Genomic DNA, 16,629 nt, shown 5'->3' with positions numbered 1-16,629 from the left:
GAAATATATTTTAGACATTCAACAAATATTGAATACTTACTATATCAGGCAGTAAAGATACAAGTTCATTCTTAAAATGTTCATGTTCAAGCTAAATACAAAAAAAAAAATACGTTCTTAAACAGAAAACTTTTTCCCTCATACTTTTTAATTAACAAGACATATAGGAGTTGCCTTAATGGGCATGCTTATGATTGATCATCCAGCAGTGTCATTAGAAATACATTTTATTCATGTGCAGGAATCTTTTGGTTGTCGTGGGGAACCTTGAACACAGAAAAGAGCTTTTTATTGATAAGGTAATTCAACATACTTGACAATTAGCTTAAAATGGATTAATATCATTTGTGAGAGAAGATGAATCAGCCAGGCTCTTTATGTCAAGAATATGAAGTTTCTCTGACTCCACCAACTTAAGATGAGCTACAGAGACTGCAGTGAAAAGTGAAATATCCAAGTACACCAGCTTATTTCACACAGTGGAACCATGCTGTCCTCTGGCACCCTGCACCTTGCCCAACAGTCATCAACCAGATACAGGCTCCTGGCTGCAAGGAGGATTTGATGGGAATGAGTAAATGTGTCAGCATAGTCCCTCCCTTCTACTGGAAAAGCAGCCTCAAGAGCAAATCCTATTAATGGCTAGATCAGTATCTTCTGCTTGTCAGAAACATTCCATGAATTATGAGTCAACATGTTAGTTATGGTGGCAGTGCACACATTAAGAGATTAAGATTTTTGTTAGCATAATTTATTAGCTGGAAAAGTTGAGAAGGTTCTCTGGACTCATTTTTGTAGGTGAAACCTAAGTGATCTGGATCATTGCCCACCAGCGAAATGGCTGGGCATGGTGGACAAAGAAAATGTTCCTTCTGATGATTTTTTATGAGCTGAGTTGCTATTGTTCCCAGCTGAGGGCTCTTTTCCTCTTTTTATTGTTGCTGAGCAAAAGAATTTATAAAAAGCTCTTTCTTTTGTATTAAAAACCCTGCTCAACTGAAATGCAAGTTCATTAAGTAATGTTCATTTCTCTTCCTGCCATAATAACCCTTTCCCTCTCTGTTCGATTCAACAGTGTCTCGCAGCACTGGTCAAAATTTTAAGTCTGAGCAGACTATATTACATAGATGTAGAGAAATAGATATTCAATCTTCAGCATTAAGGGGGAGCTTAATTTCACATGAGTAGAATATGATTACTTAGATGTTGGCCATAAATTTCAAATTAGTATGTCAACTTAGTGGGGGGGAATCAACAGTGGCAAACTTCAATTATGACAGGATAAAAATTACATAGAGATAGTTCAATATGGACATCTAAACTATAATGCTAAAGGCCAATAATTAGAATAAGTTCATTTTAAGAAAAGCAATAATATTAGCTAGCATTTGTTTAGTACCCGTGCCAAACATTTTGCCTATGTTACCTTGATTTTCATAGCTAGCCTAAGAGGTACTATTATGTATCCCCGTTTTATAGGTTGACAAACAGGCTCAGAGGAGTTTAGGATCTTTTCCAAGATTACATAGCCAGTAAGTGATGGGACTAAGATCCAAATTCAGACTCTGAAACACATACTCTTTATATTATATTGCACTCGTTCTAAAAATGTGGGAGTCAGAATGAAGGGACTTGTATGACTTCTGGCTCATTCTTTGATGCACGTGGCCTAGAGTTATAAATGTGAAATGAGGTTTACAAAAGGATCCAGTGTCATTGTGCATCATGAGCAAGGAGTACCTAATCTCTTTAATTCTTCCCTGGACGCTTATGACGTCTATCCAAGTGCACATAGCAAAAATTCTGTTGTAAAGTTTAGCAGAGTGAGTTTCTCTGACTCAGAGTGATGATGGAGGAAGCTTTGATGAGATTTTATCTGAAATGTTCATGGACAAGAGCTTTCAAGGAGAACATCCAGAGCAAGTTTCCGAAGACAGCTCATGAAAGTGAAGCAGCAAGACCTTGCATGAGAAATGAAGAGATAGCTCAATGTATTAAAGATGAAAACAAGAAGACCGAATTTATTGAAAGGAGCAGAGAGGCAATGAAAACAAGGCAACTGAAATGAGGTAACTTGCAGCAATTGAAAGGGAATTTCAGTACTTTTGTAGAATTTTAAAAAATTGTTTTCTGCTGTTTATTTTCAGTTTTGAACAGGGTTATTTGTTCATGCCATACTTATTTGCCAAATTCCAAAATTCTATCTATATAGTTTTACAGTTGTCTGGTGGAATCAGTGGAACTTTGGTTACCAGTCTAAGAATGCATCTTTGAGATTGTCCAGTTAATTCTCTATTTCTGGTAGCTGTAATAAATAGTGAAAAGGTTTCTAACTCTTGGAGAAAGTTTCTAACTCCTTATGACTCCTTATGACAAATACTCATAACAGACTTGTGAGTTCCTTGAACACAGATACACCTATATTCAAAAGAGTGTATTCCAAAGCTACCTCAGTGATCTTTCCATTTATCTATTGGATTAGCGGTGTCTTTGCTCTTTCCTTCTGTAAATGTGAATAGTTAAGGGTTGACTGCAGAAGTGTTTACACTTTGGCTTCCATGCCTCTGGAATGTTTGTGCTTTGGTGGTGAGATGTGAGACTATATTTGTGTAGTCTGCATCTCTCAGGCTGCCCCAGAATGTTGTATAGTGCAGTGCCGAAGAAAGCAGCAGGTACACACAGAAATGGAGCCTTTCCTGGTTAACCCTGCTTCGATCTGAGTTACACTCTGTTTCTTGACTTCTTGGGACTTAGGTAATCAGTTTGCCTTATACTGTATCCCATTTTGTACTCGCTTACATACTACATTCTTGTTTGGGCTTTCCTTTCTTTCTTGTAAGCAGATATTTTTTTAAAGCCAATATGTATACACTACAATTAAATAAAATGCTGTTGTGTTTGTTTTGCTTTAAAATTGTAAAGGATAAACAGTAAGGCAGTTAAAATAAAACCTAACCTGCCAAAGTTGAATTTACACTCAATTTTTCTGTTGTGTAACTCTTGAAGAACACCTCGTGTGTTGTGTAACTTCATCTACATTGTGAACTCTTTTATTTATTAGAAGTCAGTGTTAGTCTTTCATTTTTTCTACACTTCCCTTTACTTCCTCATGAGATGCTCAGCCCAGTTGTCCCTCAGGACACAGTATCGATTGGTTCACTTTTAAAAGCAGCTATTAGAAACCCAAATCATAGACATGTGAATTTTCTCAGAAGCCATTATTGAAACTTGGATTTTTACCTCTCATACCAAAATAAAGAAGGGAAAAAACAGAAATCAGCCTAACAATACCTTTAAATTGATTTTTATATTTATCTTGTAATGCAAATACCAAAGAAAAGTACCTAGTTCCTTGGTTTATTTACTTCTATCTTGCCTCTGTTATCTTCATATCAATTTTTGGCCTTAGCACTTTTGACTGCATAAAGAACTCCAAACATAGGCAATGGTAATAGAAATGCTGACACATCTGAACTGTCGGCCCCAGAATATATTATTGAATATGACCGCACAAATGCCTGGGAACCTATACTTAGCGTGAAGAGTAAGGCCACTGTTTTCAACTTCCAACAGGAGGAGAGTACAGACAGATGTGCCCTTTGTTTCCTCTCTCTGGCTCTTCCATTGTCTTTCCCTGGCTCTTGTGTGTGTGTGCATGCAGGCAGGCACACACACATACAAACACATCCTGCCCCATGGAGTGGTCACATCTTAATATCTACTGAGGCCAGTTAGACATTCTGTGGGCCAAGTGTGTGTTGCAGTTGCTTAACTGGCCTAGAGGTCTTACGATGTCATGGGCACCATCAAGTGATCTGTTTTCAAATCTGTAGAAGGAGATTTGAAATCTGTAGAAGGACTGGTAGTGTTGGGCTTACATAACATAAAGGAGTTTGGATTTGTTTTGTCAGGAGATGAATGTGTTTTTCACAGCAGTCTGGTGAATTAAGAACAATACACAGAATCCCACAGCGAGCGTGTTCTATTTGACTCTGTTGATGGGATTTATGTATGGAACAACAATTTTCTGTATAGGCATAATTGAATACATATTACCATGATCTGAAACCATGCAAGAATATGTATGGTGTGTGGGAAACCTGAAAACAGATACAACTGATGAAATTATTAGTTTACGTTTTTTACTCAAAATATTTGTGAAGCAGCTATTCCCTACAAATGCTCTATGTAGAAATGCAGAGACAAGTAGATGATTGTAATGTGTCACCATCTGTTTTTTGGACTGAACTTTTTTTCTTTTTTTTAAGATGGAGTTTCGCTCTTGTTGCTCAGGCTGGAGTGCAATGGCACAATCTTGGCTCACCGCAACCACCACTTCCTGGGTTCAAGCGATTCTCCTGCCTCAGCCTCCCGAGTAGCTGGGATTACATGGACTGAATTTTTAATAGAGCAAGAATGCCAAAAGGGAAGTCCCTCAGATCTGGTGTGTGGCTCAATAATACCCTCAGCTCCATGCAGCTTCTTCCCTTAGGGCTCTGAGTAAAGTCTCTGGGTGTCAGAAGGTATGAAGGTCTCTTCTGTTTAATAATATCAAGGGAGTACAGTGTTTTCCCTCAAAGCCTGGCCAGCAGTTACTCCTGGAGAAAGAAGAACAATCTGGCTGACAAATGTGTCACCCATGTAAACTGACCAGAAATATCTGGAGCCATGAACACCTAGTTAGTGGGGTCAGCAATAGGCCAGGCAGTAATTGCTCAGTGCCTCGTTCACTAGCAGCAGTGGGAATTGCCGTAGTGTAAATTGGTTTTAGGGGCCAAATTGATCAACCAAAAGAGGCTTAGAGATTTTTGGTGTTCGGGTTACTGACAAGGGTTCCGACTTTCTGGATTGCGTGATGAAATGCATGGCAGTTGACTCTGCTCTCCTCTAGGTTTTGTGTCTCCCTTCCAACCCCCATCAGCAACCATTTCTTGTTCTTGAGGCTGCTTAGCCTGAGAACTGTTGGTCTTTGCTGTCTGGGAGTTACAAATCCACAATGGCAGTGAAAGCTTTTCTTTCTCCCTCCTCCTTTGTCCTTTCCTACTTTTGGCCTTTCTTCGCTTTTGCAGCAGTTACACTTGCATCCATCTGCTAGACACCCACAACATCAGGGCGCTGGGGCGTGGTTCCTGCTGGGCAGTCAAGGAGCTCTGGGTCCATGACAGAACTGAGGCAGCTTCCCCCAAGTTGCCTCACCTTGTTTTCCCCTTCTGAAATATCACCCACCTACCTGCCTACAGAGAGAGACAGGGCATAGGGAGTAACAAGAAGAAATGCACAGCATGTTCTGGACTCCTCGAAGAGAAGTGTTTGTTCAAGGCATTATTAATATTTTTGCAAGGCACAGTAACATTGATTTTTTTCATCCAAGAAGCATTTTGCATTTGCACAGAGTAGTCACTAGAGTGTTGAACCATTTTCTTTTGTACATGGAGGAAGTGGCTCATCCTCGGCCTAAGAGCACCAAATTTGAGTTGGTATTTTTTATTTCCAGTTCCAGGCGTGAATCTTTACTCCATTTTGCAGGTAGCTGGAAAATCTTCTGTTTGTTTAAATCCACGTTGGGTAATACTGCATCATTTTAAGTTTTCTATCTGGAGCTCAGTGTAGGAGTTCACCAATGCCAAGCACGGACTCTGTGCATAGAATGCCTTGTATAGGCTCCATGCTACAAGCCTCCCACACTGATGGATTTAATTTTTTTTTTAACATCCCAGCCAATCAGGTGTCTGACTAGAACTTGAAGCCAATTAGTATTTTTCAGAGCCAGGTGCAAAGCTGCCAGGTAACATCTGCAAGTGACTTGCATTGCTCTAATGGGAGCTGCATATGTTCAGCTCTATATGAAGATGTCTTTCACTTGACATGAAGTCATCTTTGGTCTTGTTCTCCCTCGACTCCATTAAGCAGACACACCTACATGTGTTGCCAATTTGCTCCACTTTCAAAGGAGGATCGTGCCTAGTGTTTCTTTTCATGATCTAATATTTATGCTGATGCCTCTTGGAAAACTGTATCTACTAATCCAAAGTGCTTTGAGAAGGGAGGGGAGGGGGTATGGCAACCCATCTCTAGGTTACCATCAAGGCATTTGCTGATAATATGTGGTCTAACCTAAATTATCCAATAAAGATTTACTTGAGGACTTTGTAAATTTCTTTTAAAAAATATATCTGATGGAGGCAATTTTTTTTTTTCCCTCAAAGACAGAATATATCTGAGTTCCTGTAACTTTGAGGAACAAAGACATGGATTCTAGTCTCCTAGAATCTATGTGACTATGAATGACTATGTGACTATGAATTCAATGACTATGAATCTAGAGCTATGTGACTCTAGGCAGGACAGCCTTTGCTGAGCCACTTGCATTAGGTGCTCACTGATGGCCATAGGACCTGCAGAAGGAACACACATTTCCAAGTCACACTGACCTCAGTTTGAATCCCCGACCCACTCTGTTAGCACAGTCATCTAGTGGAAGTTTTGTAACCTCTCTTTTGGTTTCCTCACCCATAAAATGGGTATAATAATACATACCTCAGAGTTTAATGATTTCATAGATACAGACATACCTGCTTAGTGCCTGTACATGATAGCTTTTCAAAAACTGCTCATTTTCAGTGCCTATCTTTTTGACTCCACTGCTTTTATTTTATTTCAAGTACTGTACAAATATTCCAAGTGAATTTTTGAAAGAATGGATAACTACCAGTATTTCCAACATCTTAACCTCAACTATATTCTTTTTTTCTGGGGTCTATTCTAGTATATATTCACATAAAGCCTTAGGAGTTGATCTTATAGGAAATGCCTGTAGACAAATATGCTCATCTCTAGATTGGAAATTGAACCAAAGTATTTTACAACGACACTGTAATGCAGTTTGAATATTTTTATTAAAATAAATAACTGACTATCAATACTTGTGGCTAAATAAGAATACATGTTTAACAGCTGAAAACTTTATCCAAGAGCATTTAGAGAAAAAAAAACCAGTCCTTTGGCCAGGTTTATGGCAAAGCAAGGTATGATAATATTAATAGCTGTTCATTACTGAGTGCCTGATATTTGTGTCAAACATTCTTTATATTATTTCTTTCATCCTTACAACACCCAGTTAGCTATGAGTCTGTTTTCAAATAATGTTTTCAAATGCATAACAAAAAAAAATTTTTCACAGGAAACCAATTACTTTAAAACAACACTTTTTATAAAATTGAAAAACATTTGTGATATAGTAATGTATGTGGCTTATTATTAATGCATTAAATATCAAGATTTATTTCACAAAGAAGGGGTTCAAGAGCATAAGTACTTTTCATAGAACCACATGGCCAGGAAGGGGTAGGATTGGATCTGCTCCCATGTCTTCTACCCCCCTAATCTCCTCTTCTCCCTTATCCTGCTGCCTTAAGACTCTTAGGGAGCTTAAGACTCTTAGCCTAAGTTCCGGAAAACTTCTCTCATGGTTTAAAGTGAATGCTGGGTAATTTATTTAGTCTGCTCGGGGTAGTCATTCATTCCAACATGATTGTAGTCCAAGGACCTCCCTTCCTTTCAGAACATTTGTCACTTGTCATGTTGCATTTAGGACGCCAGAGGAGGCATCCAGTGAAATGAACAGGAGGGACTTTTGTGACAAATAGACTTTGGAAGCCAAAGCTGGAACTGGAAAAGACCTTGCAGATCTTCAAGCCTCCTTAAGGTACAGCCTGATGGATTTCCAGATCCGTGACGCTTTTTAAACACTTGATCACAGCAAAAAGAATTAACACTGATTTAAAAGGAAGAAGCAGGGCCTAGGTGTAAGAGAGAATGTTGCCATTTTTATGTCATCTTCACAGGGAAATAGCAGATTTCATGAACTCAGACTTTGGAGAAAGGCTAATGTGGATTTAAATTCCAGGTCATATACTTACTTGTTGTGCAGCTTTTGACAATTTACTGTAAAATGGAAGTACATCACCTACTTCACAGGATTGCTATGAGAATGAAATAAAGTGATGCGTGTCACACACTGAACATAGTACCTGACACATGGCTGGCGCTCTGTAAATGTGTGCACAATTCAATTCCTTTCACTAAACCAGTGATCCTCTGCATTGCCTGTTTCTTACAATCCCCTGTGTAGCTTTTACAAGTTCTAATGCCCAGGCGACACCCCAGACCATCAGATTTTCTGGGGTGGGAGCCAGGCAACAGTATTTCTCCATATCCAGCCAACGTTGAGCATCCCTGGGCTAGATGCAGGCTGAGTGAGGCCCAGGTACAGAGCCTCACCTGTCTGCAAGGGCTCTGCGGGAACACAGCTCAGGGAGGCAGCAGGGGTCAGGGCCTGGGACAGCGTGGAAGGGACCTCTCAGCTCACTCCAAGAGCTGCAGGCAAGGCCATCCCCAGGGCCTAACTGAGGGCAAATCACTCTGAGGGCTTTTCTTCTGCCACAGCACTTTTATCCAAGTGAAACAGAACAAAAGGGCAGCCTGGAGAAGGATTATAATCAAAGCAGGCAGCTTAAAGAGCGATGGTAAGGAAAGGGGGAAGCAGACAGTCAAATGGGGTGTGAGAACAAGTCTGCACCAGCACATCTGACTGCGAAGGCTCTCTGACTGTCAGTGCAACTGTCCAAAGTGATCGTCTTTTTCACCCGCTCAGAAGTCAAGGACTGGGTGACTCATTGCTTTGAACAGAGTTTCCCCGAATCGTTACTGGGAAGTTCAGTGTGGTCCCAGGGTCAGCAGCGCAGCATCACCAGAGAGCTGGTCAGAGGTACAGGATCTCAGACCCTGCCGCAGGCCTGCGGAGTCAGAACCTCGAGTGGTGGAGCCTAGGCATATGCATGTTAACAAATTCACAAGTGAGCATGATTGAGAAGCACTGCTGTGTAGAGTGAAAACAGAGCAGACTTTAGGCGGCAAACAGCACTTCTGAGTTTGAGCCCTGGCACTTTCACTTACTGTGTGATCTTTGAAAGGTTGCTTAACTTCTCTGAACTCTTGTTTCCTCATTTGTAAATTGGGGATAGAACGATTTACCTTAATAATGGACATCCAAGGAAATTGTGAATGAAATAGAGAGGGGTCTTCGGGTTTGGATTGGAAAAAAAATCACTTTTGTTTTTCACAAATTTCTAACTAAAATTTGGCATTGTCTTTGATGATGAATGTCAGCAACATTTGTTAGCAGCCTGTGACTTTGTCACCGGAACAAACCACACATATTTCTATTTTATATTACAGTTGTTACAGATAACTTCAAATATCATTTGTATTCATCCAGTTCAAAATTACAGTTGCTTTTAGACTTGCTGCTAGATATTTAATGCATTAGTAATGAGGCACTTACACCATGATATCACACATTTTTAAAAATTTTATAAAAGCTGCATTTTAAATTAATTGGTTTCCTTTATAATTTTTTTATATGCAGTTGAAAACATTATTTGACGAGAGGTCCATACACTCATGGCACAAAACACTTTTACAAGCCCTCCCTGCCTGGAAAGTTGTTGTGATGATTTAGTGATGGAATCAAATGTGTCCAACACTTTATAGAGACTCAAATAACAGTGCCCTGATTGTCCTCCCCAACTTGTCATGTCTTGCTTTGTCCTAAGCCTGGGCCAAAGATTCTCTAGACTTTCCTGGGGGTATGTCAGAATACCCACTGTCTGGTCAACTTTACCGGCAGGCATTTCTCTGGCTAATCCTGGTTTTATGGAATGAGAGCTGCTGTGTGTTGAGTGGCTGCTCTTTGCCCCAGTGATGAAGTATGCTGTCTTGAATCACACAGCCAGTAAGTGGGAAAGCTGGCGAGTAGTCTCCACGCTGCCATTTATATTCCTGGGTGGAGCTACGTCCAGATGTTGGGAGACAGGCTAAGGACTCCTGCATCCTCCTAGTTCAAGAAGATGACAGAAAGGCTATCTGTGAAATCATGAAGCACTTACACTCTCTTAGTTCTTGTACATTCAATAAGCATTCATTAAGGACTTACTATGTGCCTGGCCCTTTGCTAGTCATGTAGGCCATGAACCTTGGCTCTAAGAAAACTATGGGCCCTGGGAGCAGAGAAGGGTATCCCCTAACCCAGTGGGGCAAGAGGTGGGGACTGAAAGGAGGTTCCCCTGAGCAGATAGTTAATTTGTCAAATTGGCTGGGTGCTGTAGTGCCCAGGTGTTTGGTCAAACATTATTCTGGATGTTTCTGTGGGATGTTTTTGGATGAGATTCACATTCTAATGGGAGGACTTTAAGTAAAGCAGATTGCCTGCCATAATGTGGGCGGGCCTTATCCAGTCAGTCAAAGACTTTCATAGAACAAATACCTCCTCCAAGCGAGAATGCATACTGCTAGCAGACAGCCTTCTGACTTCAGCTGCAGCATGGCTTCTTCTCTGGGTCTCCAGCCTGGTGACCCACCTGGCAGATTTTCAACTTGCCAGCAGCCTCTATAACCTCCTGAGCAAATCTCTTAAAATGGATTTCCCCTTCTATCTGCACCTCCCATTGATTCTGTTTCTCTGGAGTGCCCTAATACAAAGTCCAACTGGCTGTATTCATTTGTGATTATGCTCCTGTGTGCTTTACTTTTTATTTGATAATGTCTCATTACACAGCTCCTGTCCTGGGACTCTGGGCCCCTGAGGGATTTTCATTTTATTACATAGACCCCTTATGACAATGTTATATCTGGGCTGATGTAACCAGTGGTGTTTCATTGGGCATGAACCATTTGGGGTGCACTGGGAAGCATGAGTGTAGGAGGAAAAAGGAAAGACATTTATTGGTGCCTACTGAGTACCAGGCACTGTGCATTTTACACTCATTTCAACCTCTAATGCTTGGTGTACAACAAGGTACACAGAATTATTCCCATTGCACAGACAAAGAAACTGAAGTCTGGAAAGGGTGAGTGACGCGTCTGAGCACACCCAGCTAATAAGAAGAATCAAAGATGGCACCCCAATCTCAGTATCTGCCTGACACCCAAGACACCTGAGACCAGGCTCTTTAAAACAGAAAATGCTGTTTCACACGAAAGGTGCCAGGCCCAGGGAAGAGGAGCCCCTTCTCAGGACAGCCGTGGCTCCATAGCCCAGTAAAGCTTCCCACCACCAAGGGGTCCTGCAGCCACACCACCCCTCCCATGAGAGATCCTCTGCACCTTGCTTGAAGCTCATCAGGAAGGTCACCACATTGTAAAATAAAGGAACCCTTCAGTCTCAGGAGGATCTTTGAAACACTGCACCTCAATCCTTGGCCCCAGAGCCTAGGTTCCACCCAGGGCTCCAGGGCCTCAGGCATTTGGCCCATCAAGTGCTGCTTGACTCCTCTGTATCTCACCCCATTGTGACCCTGCCATTTTGCTCGCCTGATGAGGGTATCCGTCAGGCAGCATTGCAGCTTTTGTGCAGCCCGGGAGATTGCATCTATTGCTTGTTTCCTTATCTGTGTGCTCTTTCATTCTATCAGACAAGGAAATTAAATTGGTCTGGCACCATTTGCTCTCTAGAAAGCTACTTTGGCTGCTAAATCCACCAAAGGGGGTGGATTTATTTGGGTGTTTCTTTCCTAAGTGAGTGAACAGGCCTTTTCAGAGCCGCCCACAATTAACTGAAAGGCCCGAGCTGCTGTGCCAGGCCCACCTGTCATGGGGATGGAAGCCAAATGGGGCAGATGGGATCGAAGTGGGGCCAGAAAATAGCCTCTTAATTTAGCACCAGAGTCCTCTCCCACTCTGCTCCAGCCCCACTACAATTGGAAAAATGTGGAAGGAACAAATATGAGTCAGAGAAAACCATCCAGGAACCTGGGTGTTAAAACCCCACCTCCAGACTGCAGCGGGTAATGTTAGAAAAAAAGGGCTGAAAACCAAACGTCAATATTGGTTTTGCTCCTTGGTGCTTGGAAGGGTCTCCCTTGCCTTGTCCTTTTCATGAATGAACATTCACCTCTTCAGCCTCCAAAGGGTGCCCTCGCAGTTTTCCACAGCCTCCGCATCCCCACCTCTCCAGGCAGAGAGCCCACTGGCCCATTTGCATCTCCGGCATGTTGAAATGACCTGTTGGCATATTTATGGGCTGATATTATTATGGTTTTTTTTTTTTTTTTTGCCTTGCCCCAAAAAGGAGCTGAGGTGGATTACAAACTTATAACTGAACTTTAAAATAAATCACTCACTTGAAAGTTGGTGGCAAGATCAGGGCAAAAGGAAATACGAAAAATTTGTGTAAAATATTTACTCTGGGGTCTTCTTGGTGGGCCATGGCTTTGGCCCTCAGCTTTCCAGCAGCCAACCCGAAGCTGGTGCCTATCAGTTCCTTGATTCATGCTGTTCACAGTTGGTCAGCCAAGGCATGGCTTTTCCAGTTCTGAGGCCTAAGAGCAACTTCACTCATAGTTTCTCATAAAAAGGACCCTGTGCAGGGTCATGAACAATGTCCTCAACATGTCATGGACATTGTTCTTAGGATAGACATATGTTTCATGGGGCTGTGTCATATAACATCCTTTCTGTCCACCTATGGCACCACATCACCATGCCCTTCGGGAAGGGCAGTTCCACAGGGTGGCCAATACAATGGGCCTTGGCTCTAGTTTCCTGTTAGCCTGCCTACATTCACAATAGGCTTTCCGGAATCTAGAGGATTCAGGATGTAGTTCTCGCTTGCCTCAATGGAGATTTGAATGAGTTTATGCAGTAGTCATGAATGAATATTCATTCTCACCATCGCTGAGCATCTGAGCCCGCTCCTTGGCTTTGTGGAATTCCCTGAGCTAAGGCAGATCTTGCCTCCCATTATAGAGGCTGAAAGTGGCAGCTACTTGCTTTTCTAGCCTCCTTTGCAGCTAGCAGGTGGCCAGATGGCTCAGTCACCACCAAACAGACACATCGCCCCCAAGTTATAACCATGACAAGGGTGCTGGCAGTGGCTCCAGAAGGATAATCTTTTTAGGGCAGCACGTGCAGCAGCACAGTAAATGGGGTCATCCAGTGACTGGAGCTAGCAGTATCAGCAATGGAGACTGTGACCTCCTCACTTGACCCAAGCCACTGTCCACGCCATAGGAGCCTGAACTTAGTTCTTCTGCCCTCCTGCTGAATATGTGATCCTCTCGATGTCCTTGTAATGAGTGTATATCCTGCTTAAATCAGCCTCAGTTGGCTTGATTGCAAGAAAAAAACCTGCTTGATGCAAGCAGCTATTCTTCTCTGCCCCCCGCTCACCTACATGCAAGGCATAGGGAAGTCAAACTGCTGTGGAAACCAAGGATACATACATGCATAAGGACACAAGCTGGGTCTGCTCAAAGAGTTCCTGTGATAGATATATGGATAGAAAACTTGTGGGCCCTGCCTGCAGCACAGACTCAGGGGCAGAAAGACTGTCCCAGAGCTGGCTAGCCCGGAATCCACAGTCTAGATTTATACTGTCCAATATGGTAGCCAGTAGTCACATGTTACTGTTTACATATGATTTTAAATTAGTTAGCATTTAGTACCATGGAGAACAGTTTGGAGGTTCCTCAAAACAATAAAACTTGGGCTACCATAGGATCCAGCAATCCCACTGCTGGGTATATACCCACAAGAAAGGAAACCAGTATGTAGAAGAGATATCTGCACTACTATGTTTGTTGCAACAGTGTTTACAATGGCTAAGATTTGGGAGCAACCTAAGCATCCATCAACAGATGAATGGATAAGGAAAATATGGTACATAGACCAGGCATGGTGGCTCACGCCTGTAATCCCAGCACTTTGGGAGGCCAAGGCAGGTGAATCTCCTGAGGTAAGGAGTTCAAGACCAGCCTGGCCAACATGGTGAAACTTCATCTCTACTAAAAGTACAAAAATTAGCTGGGTGTGGTGGCAGGTGCCTGTAATCCCAGCCAGTCAGGAGGCTGAGGCATGAGAATCGCTTGAGTGCAGGAGGCAGAGATTGCAGTGAGCTGAGATCATGCCACTGCACTCCAGCCTGGGGAATAGAGCAAGATTTTGTCTCCAGAAACAAACAAAAAAAAAGAAAGAAAGAAAGAAAGAAAATATGGTACATATATTAATACATAATGGAGTACTAATCAGCCATAAAAAAGAATGAGATCCTGTCATTTGCAACAACACGGATGGAACTGGAGGACATTATGTTAAGTGAAATAAGGCACAGAAAGACAAACATCTCATGTTCTCACTTATTTGTAGGATCTAAAAATCGAAACAATTGAACTCATGGACATAGACATAGAGACTAAAAGGACGGTTACCAGAGGCTGGGAAGGGTAATCGGGGGCTGGAGGCGGGGAGGTGGGTATAAAAAAGTAGAAAGAATGAATAAGACCTACTATTTGATAGCACAACAGGGTGACTATAGTCAATAATAACTTAATTGTTAGTTAAAAATAACTCTAGGAGTGTAACTGGATTGTTTGTAAATCAAAGGATAAATGCTTGCGGGGATGGATACCCCATTCTCCATGATGTGCTTATTTCACATTGCAGGCCTGTATGAAAACATCTCATGTACCCCATAAATACATACACCTACTACGCACCCACAAAAATTAAAATATAATTAAACAATAAAAATATTAAATTAAATTAGTTTAAATTAAATAGAATTAAAAATCTGTTTCTGCAGGCACATCAGCCACTTATGGATGCTTGGCAGTCACATGAATCTACAGACTACCATTAGGTACAGGACACATGGAGAACATGTCCAGCATCGCACAAGGTTCCATTGCACAGTGATGGCCTAGAACCTTAACATTCCAGGCTGAGTGGCAGGATTTCTGCCTTTTTGAGTCACACCTAATGCTTCTGGTGGCTGACGAGGCTGGGAGTTCCTAAGCAATGAGGCAGCAGTTCCACCCTCCTGCATCCTGGTGGTCTGAAATCCGCATCAGCTGCCAGGACCACAGAGCACTGGGCCAAGGCTCCGGGAACCCTGTTTTCCCTGCTGCACCTTCGTCTAAGTCCCTTTTGCCGCTTGTTGTTGGCTGCTTCAGGGGGAAACAAAGGTAAAGACAACCTTGGGTCAAGTTCTCACCATCATTCTCATCATCCTGGAACCTGGACCAGGCTCTGCCTCCTGGGCTGGTGCAGAGGCCATCTCAGGTATGCAAATGAGTGTGTTATGCAAATAAGTGCTTTCTACAAATAAATGAGTCATGCAAATGAGATTTTGTATTCTCTGTCTCTCACACTGGGCTGAGCAGGGGCTTTGTACTTACTCCAGGACCTGGCACAGTGCTTGACACATCAAAGCACTCAGCAAACGTTCACTGGGTACACATGGATGTAACAGAGATCCCAAGGGATGTGATGTATGACCATCATTTCCATGAAGAGTGTCTTCCTTTCAGTCCAAGGGAAGGGGGGCGACACAGTAATAATGATGATAATGAGAGTGATGACATGTATGTGAAAAAATGAAAATATGAAATATGAGTTTATTATAAAAATGTAAAGAAATTGGTTACATGTGTAAAGAAATGTGGAGATATGGACATATTTTTCTTTTAAAATTCCTTCAACATTGTTGTTACCCATATCAGAGTAGTTAAGAATATGCTCTGACAGACATGGTCCTCCTCTGTGAAATGGGAGCTGTTACCTCATTTGGCTATGTAAGGACTAAATGAGATAATGCATGAAAAAATTCAGCGCTGCCTTTGGCATATAATAAATGCTAAGTACAAGGGAGCAATTGTTGTTATTTTTGCACTAGAAATCCATGTGATAACAATAGAGCGGAGCGGGACTCTCGGCATCCCTGTCATTTTGTGGCTGTTGCTTCCCTCCCCCCTGGAGTGGGGATGGAAAGCTCTGGGCCTGGGCGTGATTTCTGTATCCTGACAGCCCAGCCTTCTACCCACAGGGCAACTGGGCCAGGTCCCCACTGTGTGCTCCCAGCAAGAGGGCACTGCCAACCTTCTCATACTTTTTCATGCTTCTTGGTTTAAGCCATGGGGGTTTGGAGGGATTTTTTTTTTTTTTTTAATTTGAGATCTGTCATCCTTGCAAATGAGTTTGCCCTTTGCAGCAAATCCACACCAAACAGGGACACTCGCCAGTTTTCTTTCTGTTGCCTTTTCTCCTCCCTTCTGTTCGAGTCCTGCAGCTACTAATGAGGGCCTCTGTCAGCTCCCTGGGAGGACAGGAAGAGCTGCCTTCACTCTCCTCCCTCTCCCTCTGTCTCTCCCAAACACACACACAGAGACTCAGGAGAGCTGCCCTTCTCATCTGGTCCTCCTTTTCCTCCTCTCCCCCATCTTCTGCCCTTTATCTTGCTGTTTTCACACTTTCTTCCTCCATCTCTCCTGTGACTCTTTTTCTCCGAATCTCATCATCTCTTCTACTTCCTCTCGCATAATAAGTGTGATATAAGTATTTGCTATGATTATGATGTCTCCCCCATCTCTTTCTCTCTTTCCCTCTCTCTCTTCCTGTGTCTATCTTTGTAATCTTTCTGTCTCTCTTGGTAACTGGCTATTTCTGTCTCTCACTGGCTCTGTCTGTCTCCCTCTCTGTATGTATTTCTCTGTCGTCATCTTTCTGTGTGCATCTATTTCTGTCCCTCTCCTCTCCCTCGTCTGTGGCTCTTTGGCTGGCTCTTCATGTCCCTTA

This window comes from Trachypithecus francoisi, unplaced genomic scaffold (assembly GCF_009764315.1).
Source record: "Trachypithecus francoisi isolate TF-2019V2 unplaced genomic scaffold, Tfra_2.0 Contig01461, whole genome shotgun sequence".
NCBI lineage: Eukaryota > Metazoa > Chordata > Mammalia > Primates > Cercopithecidae > Trachypithecus > Trachypithecus francoisi.
The sequence above is the reverse complement of the archived record's forward strand: the minus strand, read 5'-3'. Positions refer to the sequence as shown.